This window comes from Haplochromis burtoni, unplaced genomic scaffold (assembly GCF_018398535.1).
Source record: "Haplochromis burtoni strain Fernald_Lab_line unplaced genomic scaffold, NCSU_Asbu1 Contig_49, whole genome shotgun sequence".
NCBI classification, from domain to species: domain Eukaryota; kingdom Metazoa; phylum Chordata; class Actinopteri; order Cichliformes; family Cichlidae; genus Haplochromis; species Haplochromis burtoni.
In genome coordinates, this window is record NW_024582410.1 from 2,565,999 (window position 1) to 2,588,757 (window position 22,759).

Genomic DNA, 22,759 nt, shown 5'->3' on the forward strand with positions numbered 1-22,759 from the left:
TGGAGAAGAGAGAGGAGGTGTAAACTCCAGATGCCACTCTAAACAGAAAACAAGGCATCGGTATGCAAACAGCTGAAAAAAACGGGGTGTACCAGACAGAGTCATACGGCGGTCCCATTACATCCCATAAAAATACAAGTGCCCCCGTGCAAAGGTTTTGGCAAGATAGAAGTGTATTCATCTTTTCACTGCTTGCTAACAGCCTCATTGCTGCACGTCTGCCAGATTCTTTGAGCCAAATTCAAGTGGGCCTCAAAGCTGGTTGTTCTCAAGGCTGCCAGTCTAGTGGGAAGGAAACGACCAACTTCAGAGAAACAATCGAACCTGCTCCATCCATCCTTCAAACTGCACAGAGAGCTTGATTTGGAGAATGGCAAAGCCTCCTGTTTCTCAGGAGTAATATCTCCATACAGGATATTGGCTTTGTGTCCGTTCAGCTAAACAAAGAAGTAGGCATTGTTCCTTAAGCATTTGTCCGTCCGGTTTCTTATTAAATAGATGCTCAGATCTAAACACTAATATGAGCCTAGATTTAATATGGTGTGATTGTGTGTGTGTGTGTGTGTGTGTGTGTGTGTGTGTGTGTGTGTGTGTGTGTGTGTGTGTGTGTGTGTGTGTGTGTGTTTTTATGAGACTGCTGCTCCTATTGCATAGGGGTATTGAAGTATTCTCTTGTGTTGCACTGAGAAATATTTAATGTGTTGTCCAGAGTAACCAGATAAATGTGCAGTGGGGTGGCCAGCTCTTGATCTCAACTACAGAGGTTTGAATCTCAGAAGACCTGGATGTAGTAGTCATGCAAAATAATTTGGTGATTATGCCTCTTGCCTGGCATTGTACTGTACTTTGAACTCCCCTACTATATTGACACCAGATAGTCTTAACTGTTAATAATGAAAGCCATGTGTATGTTTTACCAAGAAAAATGTTGTTTCCCTTTAAATAGATGAATTGCCCTTCTTAACAAATCCATAATGACTAAGTGAAAATGAGGCTTTACAAAGATCTGCAAATATATTTAAATGGAAAAAGTCCTCATTTGTGGAAGTATTTACCTCTTTTGCAGTGGGTTTCCTAGTTATAATCATGTGCGCTGCACTGTGTGTGCTTTAATTAGCCTTGATGTTTCTGGAACCTGTGCCAAATTTCATGGAATGTGCACATAAGAGCAGGTAGATAGAAGCCACTTTTGAGTAAAAGGCTTATTTGATTTTGTCAAATTACTTTTAAGGGACTCTGGTCAATCATCTGAAGAGACAAAGATGTAATTCTCTGGACAGAACTCCAAGCTCTGTGTCTAGCCTATATCAGGCACTGTTCATCTGGCTAATACCATCCCTGCTGGGAAGCATAAGTGTGGAAGACAACTAGGAAGGATCACTGCAGTCAAAATAGAAACACCCTTGAAGAAAAGGCCAGACTTATCCACAGTGTGTAAAGTCTCAGCTTAGGGCAAGATGCCTTTCTTCTCAACAATGTAGCTGGAAGACAAGTCTCTGTCCTTGAGTAGCCCCATAAAAAGCCCAGAGTTAAACCCCACAGGACATCTGTGGAGAGGCCTGAAGAATCGCAGTTGACATACGGTTTATATCCAATCTGATGGAGCTTGAGAGGGTCTGCTTCGAAGAATTCGAGAAAGTTCCTCTGATCTGTAATTGCTGCCAGGGAAGAAACGAGGCTCAAAGGTCTGAATGTTTGAAGTTTTACATCATTGACAGAATAAATTATTTTTCGTGTGTAAATTTCAACATTTTTAGTACATCTTGAAAAATGTAAGGCGGCATATTTTCATTTGGCCATTGTAGTTATCAAGTCTACACTGGCAAAAATGATGAAAATATATATTGACATTTTTAAATGGAACACACTGACCACAGTTTAGCAGAAAGTGGAGTAATCAGAATACTTTATGAATCAAATGCATTGTTGTATGGGTTGGTAGTGGTTGGGTATGAAGGCTTGAAAAGATTCATTCTATTTCTGCAAAAAAAAAAAATGCAGGTTTCCTTAATTGAAGAACACAAGAAACACATTTTAATTCCAATATTCATCTGTGCGGTTAGACTAGTCCTAAAAGTTTCTGGTTGGTTTATGTATTTATTTTAGTAGCTATGAAAACTAGCTTACATCCAGTGGGCCTGTATTGCTCGCTCACTTTGAGGAATAGCATTGTTAAATTACTCGAGTTAGATTAAAGGTATTTAACTTAAGAGGTCAGTCTCTTTATTTAGGATATTTGGATGGTTTCAGGTCATCCCTGGTTCAGTTTTACATTATTCTGTGGTCTAGAATACACTCGTAAATATACACTCATCACCCAATTCATTAAAACCAGGTCAGACTCCGGCTTGACATCAAAACTGCTTTACTTTTTGGTGCTTAAATTCAACTAGGTCCTGGAAAGTATGCTTAGTCATTCTGGTCCATATAGATATGATAGCATCATACAGTTGTTGCGGATTTACATCCATGGTACAGATCTGTGGAAGCCATTTAGCTACACTGAACTCATTGTCATGTTCAAGAAACCATGTTGATATTATTTGAGTTTAGTGACATGGTTTGTTATCAAGCAGGAAACAACCATCAGGAAATGGATATACACTGGTCATCACGGGATAGACATGGTCCACCATTACACATATCAATCAGTTGATTGGTGGTGTGATGGTGTGGAGCCATGCTTTCATGTTGTTTCTAACAAAGTATGAACCTACCATCCGAATGTTGCAATAAAAAAAAAAAAGCTGTCAGGGGCTGGGTCTGTAACGCAGCATTTTGGGCTTGTTTTGTATTTTGTATTGTCTTATGTTAGAAGTTCTTGTGGTATTATTTAGTTACGGTTTAGTTGAGTTTTATTCTAGGTTTTGTCTCATCCATGTCTCTGTGATTTATGAGTCTTTTCCTGTCCTCTGTATAGTCTGTCTTGTCCTCTGTGTTTTACTTTCTGTTATGCCAGTGCTTTAGTCTCTACATGTGTTTCATGTCTCCTCAGGTATTTCTTGTCTCTATGTCAAGCTTGTGTTGTCATGTCTACGTTCAATGCCGTTTCCTGTTTTATTGTGAAAGGCCCTGTCCTGTGTGCAGTGGGTCTCGTTTTGCTTCCCCTTGTCTTGTTAGGTCTGATTTTTCCCAGCTGTATTCCCACCTGTTCCCCATCCTCTCATTAGCCTTCTGTGTATATAAGTCCTTTATTCAGTGTTGGTTTGTCTGGTTGCATGTTTCTGTGAGTTTTGGCTCTCCTCAAGCGCCTGTTCACGTTCATTTTCTGTGTATGTCATGTTTTAGTTTTGGCCAGTTTAGGTTTCAGGTTAGTTTTTCTTCAGTTTGCCTTGCCTTATTTTTTTGTTTTGACATCAGCTCAAATAAACGGCTCGCTTTCTGTTATACTTTGTTTTTCTCCCGTGTCTGCATTTTGGGTCCACACCTCAAACACACCAGCAATCCCCACCGTGACAAAAGCCTAAATTTCAGCTGACAGAAGTGGCACCCAATGTGGTCTTCTGCTGCTGTAGACTATCTGTTTCAAGGTCCAGGATGTTGTGCTTTCAGAGATCGTCTTCTGCATACCTTGGCTTGCTCATTTGAGCTGCTTTTGCTCTCTTATCATCTTCCTATGTAGTCTCCATCAGTCTAGTCATGGATCAACAAGGCATTTTCACCCAGAGAAATGTGCGCCCACTGGATATTTTCCTGTTTTTCTGTAAACTCCAGATCCAGCTGTGTGGGGAAAACCCCAGGAAATTAGCATAAATTTGCTTGAAAATGTCAGCACTGGTCTCCAGTTCTAATAACACTGATGTTTACTGAAACTGACACCAACATGAGCAATTTCTGAAGAATACCATCGATATACTCTAAATAGGCTTCTACACTCTTCGGACAGCATTGTTTTTTGCCAACGTTGAGGACATACGTAACATCAAGACACTGACACTTTGACACAAGGCTTTGGCCCACAGACAAGCAGTGAAACTGCCATGATAAACATGTTTGAACTCCCCTCCAGCAGACTCCCAGGATGGGTGTTTGCTGTGGATATTAGTGTGGCGGCAGGACAACATGAGATGGGTCCTTTGAATAGAGAGCATAGAATGAAAGTTGGGATAGCTGTGATGGTGCAATAGCTTTGAAAGCTGTGAAATAGACTAAAACACACAGATCTGAAGTTTAGGATTTTTTTTCCCTTTAGGATAATGAAACATGAAAGGTCCCATCATGCCAAATTAGTTTTAGCTTCAAGAGGGCTGCCATTACTCGCTGTACTTTAGAAACTTGGCCAATCATTTTGGTGACGTGTATCAAGTCTTCTTGATTCATAGCTTGTCTGCTACATTTGTTTATTTCTGTTGTATCAGTTTCTTTTGTGGTAATGATTATAACTGCAGTTGTCTATGTTGATTATTAGGACATTGACTTGATAGGATATGATTTAAGTGATATTAATTACGCATTCTTTGTTAACATTTGGCAGCAGAACCCTCAGGCACATTACTCACTGTAAAAGGCCTATTCTTGACCTCTCCACTATAAAAAATAGACATTTCTTTAGGCCCTCTCCACTTAGATTACTGGATGCTAATGCCAGTGAGGCTGACTGGTTTCCCCAGGCATTTGAAGTCTATTTTGGGACCAAGTATCCCAGTGGGTATATGGTGAGGTGTTTTTCAAGCCCACATGTCTGTTACACATTCATGAAACACCTTTTCAGTAAAAGCACAGAGTTGGCTTTCAAAGCCCTCCTGCTGTCTACTGGTAAATATCAGCTGCTAATTAGTGGCTGATATGTACCAGTTACTTAACTCGGATATATTTGGCAGCTTGTTTTACATTCACAAAGATTACTTCATTACATTCAACATAATCTCTCACAAGTTTCTGAAGGTGATAATATTCAACCTGTAGATTTGCTTTATTGGACATGTCTATTTCCAAATTGAAAAAAAAAAAAGCCAAAGGAAGAAAATGCAAGAAATGCTGAAGGTGCTTCCACATTTTGCCACCAGACCAGGCTGTTATTTTTTTCTACCAGTCCTGTTAATGGCATGGAGTTTTTACACCTTTGGATATGGTGCAATATTGCCAGCCTTGTACAAAACGAATGTTTCCTTTAGGCAATGCTTCAACTTTCTTAAGGGTCGCTGCTCCCTGACTGAAAAAAAAAAAACAATCCCCAAGTTTCTCTTTAATAGCACCATCCTTGCAGGGCCAGTTAAGAAGCACTATGACGCCAGCGTACAGTACAGCTTTGATCTTGTACGTTCTGGGCTTGTGGGGGTTCTGGAAAATGAAATTAAAAGGATTAAATTGAGACCACCTACATAACCAAGTGGCTGCATATCACATGGAAGTACCTCCTACAATCTCAAGTTATCCTCTTGTTTGACATACCGTGTTGGTTTTGCATGTTTGGCTGGATCAAACACAAGCACCTGTTGTATAAACATGTTCCTCTCATCTCTTTTTATTATGAGCCTCAAAGATCCAGTGACGAGTATCCAGTGTAGTCAGACTCTCATTTTTGAGAACTGTAGAGAAAGGTATGAATAGTTATGGTTTCTTTTTGTTACGATTTCTATTGCTTGTTTGTCCTTTGAACCTATTTAAGGGTACCAGCATGTGTTGTTTGCTACTGCTGCACTGCTACACAATGTGCCATCTGCTTCCTGTAAATGAGACCACCGATGCCTGTCACCAATTATTGTAAGATGTATTAACATTTTAAAACAGAGGTTTGAAGTTAAGATACAAATCAGTTTCACAACATTTGAAAAAAAAAAAAAAAGATTGAAACCCAAGCTAATTGAGTTCAAAATTAGGGTAAACCCAATTATTTCTTATGGAACTGAAGGACAAAATGAGAATTGGGATGAAAAAAAAATACATTTATTTTAGAATGGAAACTGCTGTAGGAGGAAATTAGAGGTATTATAATAATAATTTAAAAGCATCGTATTCAGGATACGCTCTGGTCTAATCTGTTAAAAATGAAAGTTTACAAGCCATGTTTACTAAATTTTGTTGAGTCATCTGCAGCTGTTATGTCTTTCTGTTAATTTAAATATAAATACTGTTTGACAAAAAGGTGTGTATGTTATGTTTATACATATATTACATTTAGTGAAAGAGGAAAAAGCTTGTCTTTGTCCTACAGTGTGGTTAGGATGGATTTGAAAGCATGTATTTTAATTTCCTCGTATTGCCTGACATAACATACCACCTCTAAGCTTATTCACTGAAGTTAATAGTGGACACTGAAAGATTTAACAGTATGAACTACATTAATTAGCGGCTACTAGCAATTAACCACCATAAAACCTCCGCCTTCGGGCACAAGTAGTATTTATTTAAAACTATCTAATAGTCTGTGGCTAATACTGGACATCTTTATTAAAAAAATCCTACAGTGACCCACTAATTAAATTTTCAGGGAAGCCTCAGTTGTATGCCTTCATTTGGCCCATTTCATTACATTTAAAAAAATACTGGTGGGATTACCCAAGCCATTTAAAAAACATTGGTTTTACTCTTACCCTGTATTTGTCAGCACAGATTACATATCTCCTGTTAGTGCAGATTTTCGTTTTATAATGACACTGTGAAATTTGTTTTTCAGTGAGCTGGAAGTGGAAGACAGGAAGGAACGTCTTTGACTGAAGATACTGTAAGTGTCAGGCCAATAGGCTTTTCATCAGATCTGTCATTTCACCTGTATGGAAAATGGACAGGGCCTTTAGTGTACGCCCTTTACCCCATGCTATACACTCCCAAATTCCAATTTTCCACCAATTGTGTAGTTTATAAAAATGCCTTAATTATATTTACCAAAAATGACATCTTGCCCTCTGTTATTCTCTGATGCACGCACACAGTATCAATCAAATCAGTAAATCCAACAGGGAGCCAGAATGCTTGATGGCCTCTGGTCTCGTTTGAGATGCAGACATTGTCCTGTTGCCTCCTTTAATGAGATCTGGAGGCGTGCAATCTAATATTCACCAGTGAGGCTCCAACATGGCCCCTGAGCCTGTAGCCCAGAAAGCTGTGTGTTAATTCAATGAAGTGAAGTCAGCTGTGATCAGAAGGACCGGCGTGGCCATCCAGTCAGGTGGATGAGTACTGGCTTTTGTGTTTTCTGTTTATTCGTTATTTAGTAGGCCGGACTTTTACTTGAATGTTTGGATAAATATTTCAAGCAATTCAATCAAGCAGAACTGCTTTGGGATTGAATCTTAGAAACCGACATACTGGGGTCAACAAAGCTACATAAAGCCTGTCTATGAATAGCAAACATGAACAGTGCAGAGAGAATTGCTTATTGCACTTAAAATAACAACATAGTCTCCCAACAGTTTGAAAATAGTCACGACTTGTAATCGACTGGTTTTTGCCTCCGGACACTAGATTTTCAAGTGCTATTTTTTGCGGAGTGAATAGTTTTGCTGCTCCCAAGTTCAAGTCCTAAACATCACACATTTGTATTGTTTTTCAATATGTCAATAACTAAAAAAATACTTTACTTGGTGACATTTAAAATGACCTAGTTATGATTAGAATATAGAAACTCATTTGTTAGGTTTAAACAGAAAATACTTTTTTAGGTTTAGGCAATAACACTTTTGTGTCTCTCTGCTCGGTCTGTACTGAATATCTGCTGCAGACCTGAAATGTGCTTTCTTATGAAATACACTACTTCAAAAGTTGTGGTGCCAAATTATCTCTATAAACACAAAGAAATAGTGGGGTTTTTTTGTGACTACTTCATGTTGCTATGACAGCAGACCAAAAACTGAAGTTTATCTTCCCTTCAGGCAGTGAGATTAATTACACAAATGCCAACATACTATATGGATACCATATGGTATCCATATAGTATGGTATCTCTCAGTTTCAGTTTTTTCAGCCACCTTACCTCAGGTGTGTAAAATCAAGCAGATAGCCTTGCAGTGTGTCTTTACACATATCTGTGAAAGAATGGGTCACTTTAAAGAGTGCATCAGGTGACTGGGTGACATTTCTTCCAATCTAATGATATTTCCTGTGTTTTTATTTTGTTAGTTTTCCAAGTTGGCAAAATCATTGTAGTTAGAGTTCATTTGTTTTTGTTTTTATTTTAGTAAACTTCAATGTTTTTTCTCATCCAGTTTTAGTTTGTAGTTTAATTTTCCTCAACTATAATAAGCCTGGTGTAAAACTCAGTAGCTGTGAAATTCCAAACATCAGCACAAAAACTGTGTGCTGGGAGCTTCATGGCTTGGGCTTCTATGGCAGCTCCTGTAGGTTTGATGTGTAGGTAGCCCAGTACACACTGTGTATGCCTCCAATTAGGTCTCCTGCTGAGGCTGGAATAATCTGAATATAATCAAGGATAGGGCTGTTCGATATAACAACATATATCGGATGACGATATAAAAACGTCTATCGTTTCATTTTACACTATCGTTTGTTTTGCAGTGTCGCAAAATAAACTGTTTACAGCAATATTTTTTCATCGTTTTGATGGTCACTGTAGTGGCTATATTCATTTCTTAAAGTTCTCTCTTTCTCTTATATTTAATATAACCACACTATGGACGGACAAGCGCCTGTTTTTATGCGTTGTGGTTAGCAACAACGACGGTAACAATCACCATCGCGTGTCCGCTTGTTCCACATAAACCTTTCACAATAAAGCTCAAGATCCTGTTGAGACTTTTCAAAATAAACTGAATCACGTGAAAGAGGCAGAGTGTTTATGGATGAGAAGTAAAAAAGAGCTGTCAGGTGCTAAAAAAGAAACCTTAGACTCAAACGTTAGAACAGGCTTTTCCCCGCAGCACGCCGTGTAATAAATACTCACAAAGAAAACGGCGGCCGTTACAACTTATGTCTAAAAATGTGTAGCTTCATGCATCGGTTAAAACACTCGACTCCAGCTACATGACGCGCAGCTGGAAACACTTCACGCAAGTCGAGCTGCCCGAGATTCACATAATTTACAGAAAATTTTACATTTTTGTGATTTATATCGTTATCGGGACGATGGAATTCTTATATCAGGATATGAGATTTTGGTCATATTGCACAGCCCTAATCAAGGACATTCATAATTTGAGTGGTGAGGGTTTATTACTTTTTCTGCTATCTTCTCATACCTGTTAGTTGAGGACAGTAAACCTTGAGAGAGTACTACTGTATATTAATAGATAGTCCTGACTACTGTCTCTGCTTTTGGCTTTTTGGTTTGATGTCGGTCATCATTCCTGCTTTGTTGCTAGTAGCCACTCAAGATGTTACATTACCTCCACTATGAAAGCATCAGTTCTAACTGTAGCAAATTAAAAGGAGTGCTGTGCTCAGTATTGAGCTCAAAAGAAGTGTAAAACAGTTTATTTGGACTTGCTAAACATTAGTTAATACAGAATAATTCAGAATAATTCTCTTGAGTTTCTCTATACATAAGTGTACATTTGCAGATAGCACTAATTAGCACTGTGATTTGAAGCAGTGTAGCACCCACTCCTATCTGATGATGATGATGATGATAGTTCCTGCGTCTGTCCCAGCTGTCAACCATGATTGATGGACTGTGCACTTCCCACCTCCAGTTGCCGGTGTTCACTGCTGTTTACCTGATCTCACATCCAGAGATGTTTAAGCCGCCTCACATTAGCAAGCATATTAATCATCCTTCATGCCATATGATTGGGTTAAATCCTAGTCTACCCAGGCTCTACGTTTTGCCGGAGGGTAACAGAAGGATGAGCGCACTTATTCCCCTTTTAAACTCATTTATTGTTCGTCAGCCACTGAAAAAAAAGAGTACGGCTAACACACAGGTTCAGTGTGCTTCAAAATAAAAACAACATGACCAGAAATGTGTTCGACAAATTACCCATATGACGAAAGACGAGCCTTAATGGCTTCCAAAGATAAAGTGTAGTGTTTCAGAGGTGATTCATTGTTTCTTCACTTAAAGTGAACATCTTTGGGATTGTTAAAAAAAGTAATTTGGTGGTGTTTTCAGAGCAGTGTTTGTTGGTGTAGTATTTTGCAGATATTTTATAGTGTTTGACTGAGAAGGCTGTATAACCTCCTGGCATTTTCAGTGCGCAGAAAGCAGAGAACAGTGTGCTGAGCCATTTTAAATTTCACATTACTTTAACAACTAATAAGTGGCTGATGTGTTCACCTCCCCTCATCTAACTGCTAAAAGTGCGATGTTTTGGAAAATAGCAGAAGCACTTTGTAGATGCATGGTAATCATGTAAGCCAAAGACGAGTCACATTTATGTAATTTGCAGTTGTTTTTATTTACAGTTTGCGGATGCACTTACAGTACTGTGCAAAAGTCTTGAGTCACCACTCAACTCTTTATATTTTACTAGGAAAATATAAAATGGGTGCAATGATTTACTGATTTACATACACGTAAATACAATAGAATTCTAACAAGCTTAAAAGTTTATATGTGACAAAACACAACCTGAACTTTCTCAGTTAAGTCTTGATGCATGCTCAATCATCCATTTAGGGAAATCTCAAAAAGCTGATTCTGTTGATCTGGATGGAGTGCGGAGTCAAGGAGGCCATTTACGTGAAAAGGGAACGACCATCTCTGAATCGAGGAGGGGGCCTAAGGGTACATCTTTCAGGATCTTACAATGCTGTGATTGCAGCCATTCCCCAACTCTCTATGAATGGTGCCATTGATCAGTGGACTTTGGTCAATGGTCATGACAATTTGAATGTTGATGATCAAAAAACTGACCTCGCCGCCCATCGTTATCCAGTGGTGTTAGTTTCAGTCATGAAACTGTACCGTTTATAAGGTCGGGGAAACCTGCAGTCAGCTGAGACTGAAGAAGTCACTTGGATTAGTGACGAAATGTTTCTCCACTGAAAACGCTATGTCCAGTTAAGTTCTGCATATTTTACTGGGGTTTGAGTTGGTTTGTTTTCAGGATCAATAGACGGTCTTTAACAATCTATTTTGACTGGCTGTTGTCTAACTTTGTGAACTATTTGTTCATAAAGTCAGATAAGTCTGTAAATTAATTGCTTGGAATGTCCCTACTATGGACATATTTATATTGTAGTAAACTAAATGCAACTTAAAGCTCGAGTAGTCAGCATGTTTATGATATTGCTGGACAAAACATTCATCTTCCTTTCAGCAATTTATTTCAAGCAATCTCTGAACTAGCGTTGGCAAGTGTCTTAAAATCAGTACACCAAAGAAACAAGAGGTATCCCAAGTCAGCTGATCATTCTTCTCTCTGATTTAGTTGATGTTGAATATTTACCTCAAGGAGGTAAACTACTGACATTTGCAAATTACAACTACAAAAATTATGCAATTGAAAAGGTGACAATCGACATAGACTAGTTCAGTTGTCCAGTCTCAGTGAAAATGAATTCAATTCTTCTTCTTCTGTGCACTTTAGAAAGTCTAACCTGTGATAATAGACTGACCAATCCAATCACAGGTCTCTGACTGCATCAGTTAAGGTGTATGAAGTAGCACGAAGAGGGGGACAAAAGTCTTTACAATTAGTTAAGCAGAGGATTTTGATTTTGGAGAGTGGTGATTGAGTACTGTGTGAAATCTGAAGTCGGCAACTATGGCTACGTTCACACTGCAGGTCTTAATGCTCAATTCAGACTTTTTGATCAAATCCAATTTTTCTTGTCTGCTTGTTCACACTACAAATAAAGTGTGACAGCAAACGCGCTCTAGTGTGAGCCCTCAAAGTGGCCCGCATGCACAAAAGAAGACGTCACACACAACGCGCTCTGTTTAGACTCAGACCAAACAGTATTGTTTGACTGATGGCCCTTAATATAAAGACTTGTTTCGGAGCTTACGTTCCCCAATTTTGCTTTAAGTTATAAAGTTATTTTGTTATTTGCATATGGCCTAATAATTATCCTTATTGCTGTTTTAGAGAGGAGCGCTGCTTCAAAGCATAGTTGCAGATTTCTGTCAGAATCTGCAGATTATACAGTACGAATAAAATGTTCACGTTTCTTCAACGTTGTCTTCCCAACAGTTTCACTGACATCTATACTGGACGGCCAGGAAGCATTCACAATATCTTCTCCGGCGCTGATAACTGGCGTCTGTCTTGTGTCAGTGACATAAAAAACGGATTTAATGCGACATGACCGTTCAAACAGCAGTCGCTTTCTAAAACATCGGATATGTATCGGATTCAGTACCACATACGAAAGTGACCCAGATTGGATTTGAAAATATCGGATTTGTGCCGTTCACACTGTCATACCATCATTGGATTTGGGTCGCATAGGGTCAAAAAAGTTGGATTTGATGTGCTTTCGCCTGCAGTGTGAACGTAGCCTTAAATATTAAAAAAAAAATATGTGAAGTGCGTTCATATGCCAAGACTTTTGTAGATAATGGCCTACTGCAGATTTAATCAAATCCACTGGAGACACATCTACCACATTTTCAAATTGGTAAGAAAATGCTGTTAGTTTTGGGGGGGGGAAATGTTATGACATTTCCTTGACCTCAGTTGTTATTTTTTGTTTTTAACTAGTAAGTATAGTGAGCACAGTAAATATAGTACTTCATAAATATCAGCAAATATCAGTTGTGAGCTTGTTAACATGCTGAAGAGAGCATTTAGCTCAAAGCAGCACTTAGAACTGCTAGCATGGTTGCAGACACTATTACTCCTGTTACTGAGATTAAAATGGAATCTTAATAACACCGAGGCTGACATAATTGCTTTTTGCATATCCCACCATATTAAAGTGATGTGCATGGTACTGGCTTGATTATAAAGATGGTGATAAAGATAATGGTAATCTCTTGGGAAATCTCATTTAGGTTTAACCTTATTTGTTTTAAAAAGATCCAAAGATAAGCTGGCAGATAGGTTGCCCATTAAAAATGTGAAGCATCAAGGAAAACTAATCCTTTTTTGGTAGCAACATGATTTTTTAAAACTTACACTATAGGTCAAACCAAGTACAAACAAATGAGGAACAATTGGGATGATATTGAACTTAAAGGGAAAAAGAGTTGAAGCTTGTCTCAATAACAATTTCTAACTATTGCTAGCTTTGTAAGTGTGTGATAGTTCCCAGACTAAACCTCTATCAGTCACATTCTCATTCACTTTTTAAACTTGTCATTGCCGGCACAAAATTCAATCCTTCTTCTCCACTGTCAAGCTTAGTATTCAGCAGTGTTTTCTTTTCAGAGGGGCAGACAGCAAGTCCTTGTTCTCCATTTTAATCTTGCTGCTATTTCATTTCCTGCCTTGCTCATTGAATCAAATTTGAGTCGGCATCGTTATCAAATAGCTGAGTTTCAGGTAACATCCAGAACTGGGAATATTCAACACAACAAAGCCGTAGTTTTGTAACTGATGCTATGTGTAATAACTGTTGTTAAAAGAGGTGCATTAAGGAGCACAACACCCACTAACAACATTTAACATTGCCATAAATTGCAGCATAATCTTTTCGATACAGGAAAAAGAAAAGAACCAGGCTGTATGTTATTAATGTGATCGTCTCAGGCACACAGCTCTACCTCTGAGTGCACAGCCCCACCCACCTGTTGTTTAGACCTTCTGTTTTCTAGTGTCAGCCAATCAGAAGACAGTTGATATTGCTCAGTCACACTAAAGTGAAAATAGATGGGCAACCTTCTTTTTGTTTTTGTGATTGCATGAAATTTTTTTCTCATTTCACAATCAGCTGGTTGCTCAGAGGATGAGCCTTCATCACCGTCAACCTCCGGACCTTTTACAGCAAGGTGAATGTGTAGCATTTGCCTTGCATTGACCCTGCAGGTTGCTTCCTCCCTCGTGGGAGGCAAACTGCCTACTCTATAAAGTCCAAGAATAGAAATATGGAGCTGAAAATTAGTATAGCATGTCCCCTTTCATATATTTAAACTATATTTTCACATGGCCCATAAAGATTACATATATTCTTTAAAGAAATGTGCTTTTTGTGTTCTTCAGTGGCTTGAGGGTGCCACATAGTGTTTTTAGTAACCATCAGATAGGATGGCTTGTCAATGTAGCTCTATGATCCTTATTTGGGGAGAGAGGGGGGGACAAATCCCCCTTGGATAAGCTTAAGAGAAGACAGCACATGTGGAAAGATGGCCTGGCATGTTCAAAATGGCCACAGGGAAGCCATTTCCCACAATGCTCCCATTCCCCTGGCTCCTTGGTGTCGATCTGTCCTTTGTGAGCCAAAGCGTTTGAGACACATTGCGGTCACCATGGGCTGGAGGAGATATGACAAATACAAAAGACCGACCCTGCTTCCTCTTCTCCCCCTTGAGAGAGGAACGTGTGGCTCATTGATAGTGTGTGAGCTGAGCTGTTGAAGGCACTTCTGGTTTCTTTGGATGGCTGTCAAATTCATTAGTTAAGTTTCAGAAAATTTGCATACATGTTTAGCAGTAAGAAGCCCAGCTGCACTCTAATAAAACTGGATGAATTTCAGTTGCTCACAGGCCTTGCAGTGCAGCAAGTCTTTGCTTTGATAATGGGAACCACTAAAATAGGAAAAATGTGATAATAAGACAGTTAACTGCTGTGCTGACTTAACTGAACAGGAGGGTAAAATACTTTTCGTAATTGAATTAAATTATGTCATTTAAAATCGAATATATTTAAAGTGGAACATTTGATTGGATTAATTTGGTTAATTTTTAAGCCAAATTGATTGAAGTACTTAGATAAAGTACAGATAACGTATAAATAATCCACTACTGAAACTGACATCTAGCTTTGGTGACGCTAACATAGTGGGCATATCACCGGTTGGAGGACAGATTGAGTCTACCACCCCCGGTTTGCACAGGTGTGTTGGAAAACTTCAACTTCTAAATTTTCTCCTCAAGTCTGTACAGGAATAGAAATGCAACAGTGTGAAAGGGCACCGCCAACTCCCAGTGTGTGCGAAATTGAAGGAAGGTTTTCTTACGCCTTGAGTTTGTCTCATGAAAGATAGCTTCGTGGTGTCAGATAACTCTCAGGGACCAAATACAGGAAGGCTAACACACACAGTGACACACCACTGCCATCACATTCACATTGTTTTTGATTTGAACTTGTGTTCAAGAAATCTGTGACTGTGCTCCAGATCACAACAGGTACACTGATGACATAAACATACCTCTTTATCTTCACCAAAGTCTGTCCGTCCACCCATTTTCTACGGTTCGGGTCGCTAGGGCGGCAGTCTGACCAGAGAATCCCAGCATTCCCTTGGCCCAGCCATCTCTTCCAACTCATCTGGGGGGACAAGGGAGGTTCCCAAGGCAGGCAAGAGATATACAGTACTTTCTCCAGGTTGTCCTGGGTCTGTCCTGGGGGTTCCTCCTATCAGGAGATATCTGGAATATCTCACCCAGAAGGTGTTCAGGAGGCATCCTAGTCAGAGGCCTGAACTACCTCAACGGTTAATTTTGATGAATAGGAGCAGCGGTTCTACTAAGACTCCTTCTTGAATGATCAAGCTCCTCACCCTATCTCTAAGGGAGGCCAGCTAAACTATAAACAAAACTCATTTCCACCACTTGATGTCTGTGACCTCGTTTTTTCGGTTACAAACCGACCTGTCTGTCAGTCTTCTCTCTCCCCTCACTTGTGAACAAGACTCTGAGCTAATTAAAATTCTCCACCTCGAAAAGTAACTTGTCCCTGACTCGTAGTAGGCACTCCAACCTTTTCCGGACGAGAATCATTGTCTCGGACTTGGAGGAGACTTTTTTCTTTAGGTCACGAGCAGTTGTCTAAGCATTTCACTGCATATCATACTGTGTATGACAGTGTATGTGACAAATAAAATTTGAATTTGAATTTGAGGTGCTGATTCTTATGCTACATGCTCGGCTGAGAAGCGCTGGGAAAGCTGGATGTCACCGCCTGATGAAGCCAACAGAATAACATCATCTGCAACAAGCAAAGATGAAAAAGTGCTTGGGCCCACTTCTGTGCTTCCATGCCCAGATTTTTAAGTAAAGTTCAAAGTTGCTTTGAAGACAGTAACTGAGTGGAGGAAGTCGCAGACCTGGTCCTCATCTTTGAAGTGACCATTTCAAAGTCATGCCATCGACTCCAAACACCGTTTTGCCAAGAGTGACTGTAGCACAAAAGCTACAGCTAAAGAATGTTTAGTGATGATGAGGATGAAAGATGAATGAAAAGCAACAAGTTAAGCTAGAAGTTGTGCGGCAGAACAAAATGAAAAATGGGCAGAAATCTTTAATCACTGCCCCACACACACCCAAATACCCAAAAAACAGTGCTCGTTTTCAGCTTTTTCTCTGTGGTGTCTTTTTCTTTAACTGGCTCTTTGAATCCAAACACTGTGGGACGACAAGCTAACAAGCGGCTCGTAAGTTGTTTACATGCCCTAAATGGCTCATATGGAACAAAACGCAAAAGTTTGACAGAGTAAACCCTCCTGCTATGACAAACTGTTGATAGTTTCTAAAGTCAATGTTCTGCACTTGCAAAAACACCAAACCTAGCTATGAATACGATATTATTACTTGATGATTGAAACTGTGAAGAAACAAAGAGAGAAGGAATGAGACAGAAGGAGCCATTGTCCCGGCCCAGTCCACTGATTGCTGGCAGGAAGAGGGAAATTGACTCCAGCACTAAAAGTGGCAGAAACCATGGCGAGCATCATATTAACAAGATCAAAGCTGCTGCATTCGAATTTGTTCCTCAGATATGTGAAATATCTAGGGCAGGTAAGCTTCTCAAACTGCTCTGAGATCAGCTTCTGGTGACTCATCACGATGCCTGAGCCCGAGGCACTTCCAAACTGAGTGGATGTCAATATTAAGCAACATTTGTTTTTGTGTTAACACCACAGGGACGCCGAAACATCTGAAACTGGGGGAAACTTAAAACAGATTGAGTGGGCCGGTGTAGGTGTGAGGTACGGTCTGTGGATTTAATCCATCGCTCCACTCCTCGGGGAGTGTGGGTAGAGCTGCTTTTCAGCTCAGGGATTAAGCTACTGCTTGGTAGATATTCAAAGAGTAGCAAAATGCGGTTCCTGCTGCACATTTGTAACAAACGAGCACAAATGAAGCCCTTAAACATGGTGTGGTTTCCAATTTGTTTTTCATTGAGGTGCAACTCCATGAAAGGCTGGAGTCTTTTCCAACCCATATGAAATCAGACAGAATACACGGGAGATACAGCATAATGAACTGTGATTTCCTCACAGTTCATTCTCACTGAGTTTTCCTATATGTACTAAAATGCATCAGACTTTCAGTAAAGTTCATTCAGATTCTCCCACTCACAACTGTTTCCCTGAGAAACAAACACTTATAGTACGTTTTTCCACCTGCTACTCTGTGATGCAATCGCGTCAGTGTAATATAAGTTTGAAGAGTGAACCTAATCCAACATATGAGGAAATGTGCCAGTTTCAGGTTTAAAATGGTATCAAAACCCAAGATAAATGCATATTGTTTTTCTTTTTTGTTTGTTGTGGTGTTCCTGATCTAATTGTCATTTTTATGCATCTTTTCATTTGCTTACTTGGTGTTTGTTTTTTACTTTTAAGTTTGCTCTCTGTTCTTTCACTCTGCTCAGTTTAAGCCAAAGGAGTGCATCTGGACTTTAAGCAAAGCAGACATTTGGCCTTCTCAGTTGGTCTGCCTGCAGGCTTCTTTGAATTGAACATCTAGTGGATTGATAGCCTGACTCAGGAGCAATTTAGTAGCCTCTCAGTGCCACTGTGGCCCATGCCCATCCCTGTGCCTCACCTCCAATAATGACATACGCAGAGGCTAACGTAATTGTGTTTACTTTAGCAAACTTAATCTGGCAGGGAAATATTTAAACAGACCACAGGGGTGAACTCAATCACACTGATGATGCCTGTTCAGCTCGTGACTTTGCTTATTAGAGCCTGTGGCCACAAACTCTCAGATGGATTAGTAAGACTAGTGACAATCAATGTTTGCAGCATGTTTGCCTTAGACATGGATTTGTAATTTTGGCTGACACTTTTTCATATTCTCCATGTTCTCTGCAAACCACATGGTCTGACTTAAGTTCCTTCACTTTCTTACAGTATCATAAGGAGTATCAGATAGGGTGCAAATTAATTTGGTAGTTTGGTACTGCTGGATGGCATTTTTTTTTATTAATTTCACCCTAAAGTACAGATTCTCTTTGATGATGCTATTCAAACATTAATTACTGGCAATACATTCAAAATAAAGAATAAAAATTCTATAAAAACACATTTTTTTCCATGCAGAATATTTTCTGATCATCAGCCATGTATGTATTACCCAATCCCTTATTTCATGTGGTTAGACGAGAGGTGGCACTAAAACCTTAGCACTCAGCTAAATCTTAAGACTCTTTCTGGCCACACAAACACTCCAAACCACATGAAAAGGCTTTCAGCTGACACTTGAGTCTAAATAGGTTTGAGCTTGAATGTATGCTCACCAGTTTTACTAGGTGCACTGTGCTAGTACTGGGTTGGTACCCTTTACCTTCGGAACTGCTGAAACCTTTTATCCAGATTCAACGAGGTGCTGGAAATTGGTGGTGCAGATTCATCGGCTGCACATCTATGATCAGAATCTCCCTTTCAGCTTTCATCTAGAGTTGCTCTGTTTACTTGTGGTGACTGTGGAGTGTGTTGGAGTACAAAATCCCAGTAGATCAGCAGTTTCTAAAATAGTCAGACCAACCCATCTGGCATCAACAACCATGCCGCATTAGAAGTCACACACCCTTCCTGATGTTCAGTTTGACTTCCAGCAAGTCATCGTGGCCATGTCTGTAAGCCTAAATGCATTGAGTTGCTGTTTAGATATTTGTGTTAGTTAAACAACTGTACCAAAGTAAGTGTAAATTTCCCATGAGTCTTTGCACTCTCCACAATCCAAGCAATCCAAGCAACCTTTTATTCAGGTTGATGAGGCCTGTTCTTACTGCTGGAGTAGGAGAACCTGAAAAAACCCCCAGCACATTAGAACTATTAGAACACAATTAAACTTTACTTATTTTTCCTTTTCACATTCGATGAGGTGGCCTCAGATGTGGTTGCATTTCTCTGCTGAGCCTCGCAAAGGAAGAGGGATTTCTCCGCCTAGCCCACGGTGGCATGAGCCAAAACACCCAGATGCTTGTTTAATGCTGCGCTGGCTCACAGTCGACTATAAATTGAACATTGGAGTATAATTCTGGGTGTCTGTTTGTTGTGTTCAAACAGCGGTGAACCTTCTGCCTGCATGACTTCATTAACACTTCCACAGAGAGGATTGTTAATTCCTCCCTCCCATGTTTCAGGGAGGGGAACAAGCGGTACCTTAGGCAATTGTTCTTCCCATCGAAGACGAAACGGACACCTTTTTTTTTCTCCATTAAAGTTGTGTTGCTCTGTCCTCGGCTGCGAGTCTGTTGGTAGTACGTTTCAAATTCTGTTTAATGTGTAACTTAATCATTAACGCTGCGTCAAAGTAGGTTTGCAGTCACGTTGCTAGGTAACAAAACGCCTCCTAAGACTGCAGTTATTTCTGAAAACTACGTCAGGTTTTTCACACCTCCAAGAATAAGCGCTTTGCCTCACAAGCTGCTTTGTTAGACAAATAAGCTGAGGAATTTTGTAACTCTAAACCCAAAAATGCATTATGTTATTATTTGAAAAACTGAAGAAGTTTTATTAAATCTCAAATATCACGTAGATTATGTTTGCCAACCACAGAAATGTCAGAAAAGAATGAAAGTGCACCCAGAAATTGCATTTCAGTAAATGCAGTAGTTCAAAAAAATTGTGACAGATGCACCGTAATTGTTGTACAGACAGGTTCAAAATGATGTAAACCTTACACATGATGTGAACATCTTAGGAAGAAGCAAAACAAATTCCAGAGAGCTTTTAAGTCCACAGCATAAAAGCGCCACAGCATCCATGTGTCCCATTGGAGTAATTGTCACAGCAGGGGTCAGCTCGATGCTGTATTCTTTCCCTTTCAGGCTGGTGCGCTCTCTGGATCACCAAACCTTTTTTTTTTCTTTACCCCACTGAACCGTTCCTGTTTTCAAATGGCCTCAAAAATAAGGAAAAATACAGCATTTATAATTTTTTCAGCTTTTTGTGCACACCTAGGCCACTTGCATTTACAGATGAAAAAGCAGCAGGCGTGTTTCAGGGCATCTGTTCTTAGTAAATAGCCGTGAGCTGGTAGTACCAAATGAAAGGGCAGTTGGGTTCTTAACGGCAAGGGAGTAGTGCTGAAGTCAATGGTTGCATCTGCCCTTGGAATCAAGCTTTTTAAAGACCTGGACAAGCTTTGATCATGTACTAGAAAGCCCATGCTGGAGAGATGCATTAAAGAAACTATGGTGGCAAGCTTTTTATGATGCCATGCATTAGGCATCATTTTGTGGCCAGGAATGAATACATGAATGTAATCCGAATCCACCAGAAAGGCACCATTATAACCTCTTAAGGATATACTTTGACTATCGGTCTGTTCTCATTTGCAGTGATTCAAAGACGGCCTTATGTACAAGGTATCCTCTCTGGGTTATGGCAGTGTGCTTCACATGTCACATTTAAATGCACCCAAACCATGATCTCCCACTAAACCTCCCCAAGGACTGAAGAATAGAAATAAAGTGCAGTGGTGAGTTTAGTCTTTTATGTCCTATGAATGAGCTAATTCATTGGAAAATGAGCTTTTTTTTTGATATTTAAGAAACAAAACACATGGGATTCTTTAGTTCTTCTACTAAAATAGCTCCAGTCATTTAACTGAGATTTTTTTTTTCTTCCAAGGACCATCTCCCAAGATCATTCTCACTTATAAAGAAGGTCATCCAGCTGTTTGTATAATTTGATATGATTACAAGCGGAGCAAACATATCAAATATAATGATAATAACTACCCACACAGAAAATGAGAGATGCTCTGTAATAGTGGTGTGCTTTCTTTTCCTATTCTGAAGGTGGTTTTTAGAAATAAGGCAAAGATTACCACCTTTTACACATTTTGAAAGAAAAAATGTCAGGAAAGGACGACGAATGAACACAGCATTTTTGTAATATATGCTCAAATGAATTTAACCATTCGTTTTCTCATAACACTGCAAAAACCCTGCTAGTAGCTGGCATTACACAGGTGCATGTAGCGCCACTGCTGCTGTTGTCACCATGGAGACGACCCCCCTCTGGCCTAGTTTAGCTTGCCTGCCCTCCCTGGCACATAAACATGAACACAGTTCATACAGTGAGCACCTGCTCACACGTTAGGATTTACATTCTGCTATGACAGACCTAAAGAGAATTAGATTAGACATGGTTTGGACCATGTTACTTCCATTTAGGGACATTTACTAGGATCAAATAAGAAATGATCATCACATCTACAGTACATTTAATTCACTGGCACTAGAATACATATATTAGGGCAGCAAACATTAGATTTTTTTCCTATTGTAATCATTTTGAAAGCCCAGATAGAATAAATATGTGTAATGTAATCACCCCAGTCACCTGTCAGCCAGTTGAAATTTAACCAGTTCAAGGGGGTGGAATATATATATTTTTAAAAAATGTCAAGCATGTAAACAATTCATTCTGATTGTTTTGTAGGTGCACGCCCTCTCTGCTCTGCATTCTGTCTGCACATGTCCTCAATTTCCTCCTAAGAATTGTAACCATAGACTGGATATAAAAGATGGTTGTAGCCACAACGGCATCACCTGTTGGTTTGTGTTTGAACCTTAAACATATGAACCTTTTGACTGCCAACATGTTGTCTTTTAAGCCAGAAATGACCATAATTTGATGCCATCAGTTAACACTAGCAAGCTAATGCTGCTACTTAGGACTAAGTAGCACTTCTTGGATAGTCTGCTAATGCAATTAACGGCACTACAGTTAATTAGATGTTTAAAATAATTCCAGTGAAAAACACCAAGGCCACAAAAAAGGTTAGAGATAGTGGTCCGTGCCAGACTGGGTGTAACCTAGACCTAACATGAGGTGCCACTCTTCACTACTAAAACACACTGCTGCAGACAAGGCAGTGGTATGTGTATGTGTATGTGTTTGAGAGGAAAAGCACTGTGCAGGCATATTAAAAACCAAAAAGCTATCACTGAGACATAAATCTGAAAGAATATAACCAAATATTTTATTAAATAATGATTAAAAGACAGTTTCATTGTTGTTCTTTCAGCTTGCTGTGTTTATTTGTCTGAGAGTAAAGAATACATGTAAAAACAGTTCAACAGTTTGCTTACTCTACATGGAAATTTGGTATAAAGTTTATGAGCACAACAGTTCATCTTACGATCATATATTAAGGCATATATAATGAAATCTGAAAAATTATTAGCAGCCAACAGGAAAAACCATAAAATCAAGAAAAAAGTAGCATATAAGAAGCTATATTAAATACTGGTGCTCATTAGAGCAGCGGTCCCCAACCTTTTTTGCGCCACGGACCGGTTTATGCCCGACAATATTTTCACGGACCGGCCTTTAAGGTGTCTTGGATAAATACAACAAAATAAAACTAGTACCAGTATTGAAAAAAATAAGATTTATTCATAACACATGTGAAAAGACCCAGGAAAACCGAGTTAACAATAAAAACGATAACAAAATAACGCTGAAAGCCGAAAAAAATCCATACATTTCACACCTGAGCCTCAACTCTCGCGGCCGGTACCAAACGAGGCCCGGGGGTTGGGGACCGCTGCATTAGAGAACACATTAAAAA

The 22,759-nt window shown here is 39.5% G+C and overlaps 1 protein-coding gene across 4 annotated transcripts in view; it reads left to right on the plus strand.

The window, feature by feature from the left end:
* Positions 1-22,759, plus strand: part of syt1a (synaptotagmin Ia) — a 216,846-nt gene that overhangs the window by 46,673 nt on the left and 147,414 nt on the right. For 3 of the 4 annotated variants that reach the window (XM_005923509.3, XM_014333939.2, XM_042220506.1), the window contains exon 2: positions 6,617-6,664. The exons of the other annotated variant lie outside the window; for it this stretch is intronic. The gene's annotated coding sequence lies outside the window, so the exon portion shown is untranslated. The remainder of the gene's footprint in view (positions 1-6,616; positions 6,665-22,759) is intronic. 4 annotated transcript variants of the gene reach the window in all.